We start from the raw sequence: 6,703 nt of genomic DNA on the forward strand, positions 1-6,703 counted from the left end.
GGGAAGGAGGCAGCGAGGGAAGGAGGCAGCGAGGGAAGGAGGCAGCGAGGGAAGGAGGCAGCCTGGCGGCCGCGCCGGGTCGCGCCCTGGGTCCCCGCCGCGTTCCCCGCAGGGAAGGCGCCCGGGTGCACTCCCGCTCCGCCGCTGCCCCGGCGGTCGCCGGGCGGTTCTCGCCGACTTTACAGCCCGGTCCCTGCCGCCACCTCCGCGCCGTGCCCCGTCCCGCCGCGGCTGTTCCCCGGCCTGTCCCTAAGGCTACAGCCCCGGCCCGGGAGGAGCAGCAGCCCGGCCGCCGCTCGGGCAATGAATGGAAGCGCGGCCAGCGGTCCCCGTTCTCCCTCCCGTCCTCCCAGCCTCGCACAACTTCATTGGTGCCGCTGCCTCACCTCTGCCGGGCAGAGGCGGCTCCTCCGCGCTGGGGCTCCGCTCTCACCGCCGCCTCCGGCCCGCGCCCCGCCGGGCTCACCCTCCTCCGCTCCCGCCGCGACCATGCACCGAGGGAGGAGGAATGGGATCCCGGCGAGGGCCGACCCGGCCGCCCCCAGCCGGAGGGAGGGAGTCGCGGCGAGGGGCGGGGAGGGACGGGACTCGGGCGCCCTGCCCTGCCCAGGACCGGCCCCCTCACACTGACGTCCCCCGCTCCCACACGGCCGGCGGCGGGAAGCGCCCTGAGCGGGGCCGGGCGGCAGCCGGGCCGGGGCACGGAGGCGCCGCCGCCATGGGCGGACTGCTTGCCCCGGTCGCTGTCACAGCCGGGGAGAGGGGCTCTGGAAATAGCCCAAATCACCGATGCCCCGCCAGCCTGGCGTTTGAATAACCAAAGGTTCGCCATCGGCCCCGTCCGCCAGACAGGCTGAGAAAGGACTGGGCAGCACGACTGACAGTGTCAGGCCCGGTACAGCCTATTGCACTTCGCGTCACAGTCTGCCCCACTGGACCTAGCCATAGTGGATGCACTGAACGGAAAGCAGGAATGGTAAACAGCAACTTCTCCTGTCTCCAAAAATTACTCTTGGTGTACACCCCCGGAGATACAATTTACATTGCAAGAAAATGCCTAAAAAAGCCTACAATGGTTCTGTTTTCTAACTTTTCCTGCTCAGAACAAATACTTTCCCACTGATACCCCTTTAAAATCATACTTAACACTCTTCCAGTTTCAAAGCGACACTCTGATGATCCAGGCTTTTCCAGAACTTTGTAATTTTTAAAGCATCTTGAGATGTCTAATGCCAGGCACATACGTGTCTACAAGCAGTGACACTCAATTAAAACATCTGCAGGGAAAATAAAGGTTTAGGCTTGGACATGTCTCTGCATGCCTCTGCTATCCCCCACTGTTGCACCCTTGTGTAATATGCTGCTCATTGAAAGTGGATGACAGGTGTCTAACTTCATACAGCTCATCTCGGTGTTAGCTTCACTTGCTAGATTGGAACTGGTTGTTGCAACAGATAAAACCAGCTGCTAAGTTGGTCAATAAAATAAATCACTCTCGGTATCTCAGAGACATAAATGAAGTGCTGCACCAGCGCAAAACTTGATTTGCTTCAGCAAAAGCTGTCCTCCTGGGAAAAAATAAGGAGTTCTCTTTTCGCTGCTATCAGAACGGTATCTTTCACAAACACTGCATTTACTTGAAGTTATGGCTTTCGACTAAATTATCCTTTCACTGCCATGATACAGAGGAATCGGTGCAGTCTGATCCTGCTGACTGCTTGGGACTCCAAAGTCTTCAACTCTGTAAGAGCATGCTCTATCTGACTGGATTCAGTTGCTTGATCTGTGCTCTTTTAATTGGTGTCTGCTGCTCAGAAAACCAAAAGTCAGTAAATGTTTTTCCAAGTACATAGGTTGAGGAAGAAAAAACAAATACAAAACTCCAAGAATTATGTTCCTATGGCAGAAACAATAAAAACATATGCAACTCTCTACACTTACTGAAAACAGCTTATTCTTTCATGTCTGATTATTGTCCAAACTTGTGTCCTTACATTACTTTTCCTCTTTCTGGACAAGTCATCAATTTCTAAAAACACTCTAGAAACATTCTAAAAAATGTTCTAGTAGAGACGCGTTTGAATGTTCCCATTAGAGAGTCTGAAAATTCATTTTCTACAAAATAAGGGTGTCTTTGTAAAGCTGAACTCTCTGTGACCTTTGAGAGCAGCTCCTTTAACATACAACAGCAGACAACTCACTAGGTCTGTCCGAAAATAAACATCTCTTTAAAGAATATCTTAACCCTAGAGACTTCACACAAATAGCGTGCTGACAACATTATTTGATAACACAAAATTAACACAGTAGTCATATTAGTCCACAAAAAGCTTTGAGGCCTTTTGCATTCCAGTTTTGGAGTGCACTTTGAGCTAATATCCACAACACGTAAGTCTGCTACTTTTGGATCCATTTTTCTGAAATAGATAAATGCTCCATGCTGTTTCAAAAAGATAGAACCATGATACTACAGCAATAATGTGAAACCTAAAAGTATAAAATCTGCATTGCAAATAGTGTGGCTAACATCAGTTTTCTCCCTATTAACTTTTTAAAAGATATCTCTGTAACTCTTAAAAAGATAAAGTGAAATGCTATTTGATTTAATAAAGCTTACATAGAGTGAAGGGGAGAATTATTAAAGCATTCCTACTATCTTCATTTATGAAGTCAGCTTTTAAACACAGACACACACGTGTGTCCTAACCACAAGTAAGTCTCACAGCAATTAACAGATCAGATATAAAGAGTGATGTTGTGATGCTGCAGGAGTGGATACCGTGGCAGTGGCAGCTTTTTCTTCCTCCTCCATTAATTGTTTAAAAATTGTTTGCTATTTAAAAATACACAGTAGGAACAATTACACAGTGCTGCTATCAGTTAGTGGTAATGTGCAGGCTCAGCCACACGATAAAGTAATTACTAATGGGAAAGATGACACCTGATAATCTGCAAATTATAATCCACAGAACAGTATAATAAAGTTTTTAAGAAACTTGTTACTGACTTACATGTAACACAAAGGGAAACCATGGCTTAGAACATTGAATTTGGGGTACTGATAGTCTGACCCCAGTGGATCCTGTCTAGTCCACAGCACACATTGTTACAGATAGTTTTTAGCAAACTACTTGAATGCAGAAACTTGTGTGGCAAGCTCAGTGCATCAGGGTTGAACAACTCCATGACTTAGAAAAACAGCCATGAGCAGGCAGTTTTCACAAGGAGGTAGGAAGCAGCATGCTGAAATCCCCTGATGTAGTCTGAAGGCCAAGGATTGTGACCCTGGCAGATCTAAGCATAGCATATAATTTTCTTAATTTGAACACTTCTTTATTTGGAATTGGTGTGAGGAACTTGGTATTTCCTTCTATCTAAGTACTGGGGTTTTAATGATAACTAATTACTATATTAGCTTTGATGTGCAGCTCTAAACATTTTTATTTAGCTTATATTAAGCCCAACTGCACAAACAAATAACTCATCACCAGAACTTAGCACATACACATTATCCAAACAGGAAACAGGGACGTCAAACAAGCACACTTTGGATTAAGTAATATATGAGATGAAAAAAGATGATATAATGTTTTTTCCTCTTGCTCATAGATCTTTCTAAGTATTAATTTCATAAGCATTAATTTGTTTAGACAGATTTCCTCCTTAAATATTGGTTTAATTATAACCCCAGATAGTAATAACTGATCTCATTTTGATTGATCGATTTAAATTCTCCATGGACTGTTAGAATGAAGGATTATTTTACCCTGAAATTTCCTGAAGTTCACCTGAACAAATACAGCCTTGGATGTGGCCCAGAAAACATTCTCTAAAGATTGTAAGAATAGAATATAGACAGGGCAGACAAAACAGGATAGCAGAAAGTACAACCAAAGAGACATGACATCCAAATAACTAGCAAATAACATACAGGTTGGAAGGAAGAACAGACACTATTTGGCTCAAAATTATGTTCTCACTAAGCCTGTGAATAGTCACTGGAAACTATTAAAAATATTGGAGAAAATACAAAAATTTCTATATAGAGCCTACAAAAAGCTAAAAATTAACAAAGTGAATATCTTATGTGCATACTGGAATTAGTAGTTGGACTAAAGAGCAAATCAATCTCAACTTATTAAGTTTCAAATATATTCATACTAGACTTGTTCCCTCATTGCACTTACTTTTCTGTTTCTTTTTGTTGCTGATATTTTTGTTTTATTTTTTAAGTGACTGCTTTTCCAAAATCTTCTCATGGTGAAGGAATGGAATAAATTTTAATATTCTATTCAAATGAATGATCTGACTACAGAAACACACAGGGAAGAATTTTTTTAGAGTAAAATAGTGTTAAAGAAAATGCTGCATTTGGAACTCGTTCAGAGAACTCCACGAAAAATAGAAAAAGAGGAGTTAGGGAGGCAGAAGATGGTGGGAAATATATAAAAGGGAAGACTCAGTTCTGGAAGAGTGAGGAAATTGAGTTGGGACATGGGGGTTATTTTATTGTGGGTGTTTTGTTCTTCTACCCGAAAGAAAAGTAAGATGTAAAACATCAGCTGAAATAAATCTTCAAGAGAATGTGTCTTTCTCAAGTAACACTTGTTTTTTGTTTGCAGCTTCAGAACTTTCAGTTTTTGTTAACACTTAGCTATGACTTTTAATTTTTCAGTGGTTCATTGCTCTAGTGTCAAGCAGTATATGGTGTTACAGAAAATAATGTGATCTTTCTAATGTATAGCTAGTGACAGTAGAGACAAAAAAAAAGAAAAAAAAAAAGGACATTTGAATAATGGGGAAACTCATCTGTTCATGTTCCTGGAGACTTTAGGAGCAAATGAGAAATGAGAAGAGGCTGTGGTTAAGCTAAAAAGATCATTCTAAATTAGCACCTTATGTTGTAGACAGTAAAAGAAGTGCAAGAGCATCCACAGTGGATAACGACAATATTATATTGAATTGACAGATTTCAGACGAAAGGAATTTTATAGCTCAGGTCAAAATAAAATCTAAATGAGAATTGTAGCCATAGATAAAGAAAAAATACTCTCTCAAAGTTGTTATGTACAGTATCAATGTACAGTATCTAGACTTATCTGCATGTGATGATCTAGGGGAACATCAGTGCTGAGTAGCAGAAAGCATGGAGATGTCTGCAGAGAGAAAGGAAATAGGAAGAAGGTTTGGACAGAAAGACTGGGGGCTGTCTTAAATCATACTGAATTTGAATTGATTACTTAATTTCAATATATCCAGAGACATATCTTGAGATTTTAATCTCTACAGGAGGAAGAAGTCAAGGGTGACTCAGGAAAGATAGTTTAATAACCTATTTAGATAAGAAGAATAAGTGAAAGGGACAAAGGACAGGGCTGCTTAAGTTTCCGTGGGAAAGCGATGAAGAAAGCACTCTTCCAGACACACACATCAATGCAAAGCAGCAGCAGGCATTCATCAAAATAAAAACAAATTGAAAAAATAAGGTCAGTTAAAACACTGTCTCAGAGTCTGAGACCTTTAAAAAAAAGCAATATGAGAAGAGACAAAGGCCTGTGGTGGGTGTCAAGAGATATCTGTTGACCCTGGCTGAGTACTCCGAGGTCTCACATTCCATCTCTTGGTGTTTGGGGGACACTAATTGTTAAACTAATTTGGGACTCTGCCAGTATGGTACAATAGAAGAATCTACCACTGAATTTTAAGAATACTTTAATTGAATGCAGACAGTTAGGCTCGCTGAAAGGATCCAGATTTATCACTGTGTCTAATCTCTATTTTTGAAACACATATTATTGCAACTAGTATGTAAAAAAAAGCTGTCTAGCCAAACAAATGCTGCCTGACACAATAGCAGTAACAGCTGTTTTATCTCCTTTCCCATAATTTGGTGTTCCAGGATAGAGAATATTTTAAAGTGCACTTTGATGCAGTAATTAATGGGAATTTAAATTAACAGTATCCTTTCAACTGAACAAACCAAGACATCCATTAGGTATAAATAATTAAAGAAGCTGGGTTTTAAATAAGATATTCAGCTATTGAAATTCCACATTAATAACCAGCTATGCTAATCTGTTTCTTTTCTAATGTCCTCAGAAGTGTTAAGAGAAAATATATACATACAAATGACTGAGCAGGCTACTATGCATAAAACATTTGAAATTACTCTATCAACTCATATATCCAGTTGAAAAAAAGCAACTCTGATACCTTCTTCAACTACTAGCTTATTCATCCAAAAATGAGGCATTTTCTAGGACTTTTTCCAAAATTTCCTACAGTTCTACTGGCTGTGTTACAAATTATAAAAGGAAATAGCTTAGTACTATTTCTACGAATTATATATCTCCAAAATGTTTAATGCTTCATTCATCAGTGTTAACATCATTAGAGATAAATCTCAAAGATTGGAACATTGCCAGGTTTTTCAAAGCGATTTAAAACTTGAAGAAATTGCTTAAGAATTGGGAAGATTCACCCAAACTATCCAAAGAAATTCAGTGAGACAATCTTGTTACTCCATATTCCCAGTTCTATAATAACTGCTTGAAGCATTTTTCAAATTTGAAATGGGCATTCCTAGGACTTCTGATCTAGGAATAATTCAGCCATGATTACACTTAAGTTTCCTAGGCACCACAGCATGTTAGTGAGAACCAGAGCAGCACATATCAGAGCAGTTATAGACACCCGCTACTCC

At 41.2% G+C, this 6,703-nt stretch overlaps 1 protein-coding gene across 2 annotated transcripts in view; it reads right to left on the bottom strand.

Moving 5' to 3' along the window:
• LHFPL2 (LHFPL tetraspan subfamily member 2) overlaps window positions 1-640 on the bottom strand; it is a 121,057-nt gene extending 120,417 nt beyond the window's left edge. Inside the window, exon 1 of one of the 2 annotated variants that reach the window (XM_086868952.1) lies at window positions 387-640. The gene's annotated coding sequence lies outside the window, so the exon portion shown is untranslated. The remainder of the gene's footprint in view (window positions 1-386) is intronic. The other variant, XM_086868948.1, reaches the window with a different exon arrangement.
• Window positions 641-6,703: the final 6,063 nt, after the last annotated feature.

The sequence above is a fragment of the Cyanistes caeruleus genome, chromosome Z (genome assembly GCF_971803275.1).
Source record: "Cyanistes caeruleus chromosome Z, bCyaCae1.hap1.1, whole genome shotgun sequence".
Classification (NCBI taxonomy): domain Eukaryota; kingdom Metazoa; phylum Chordata; class Aves; order Passeriformes; family Paridae; genus Cyanistes; species Cyanistes caeruleus.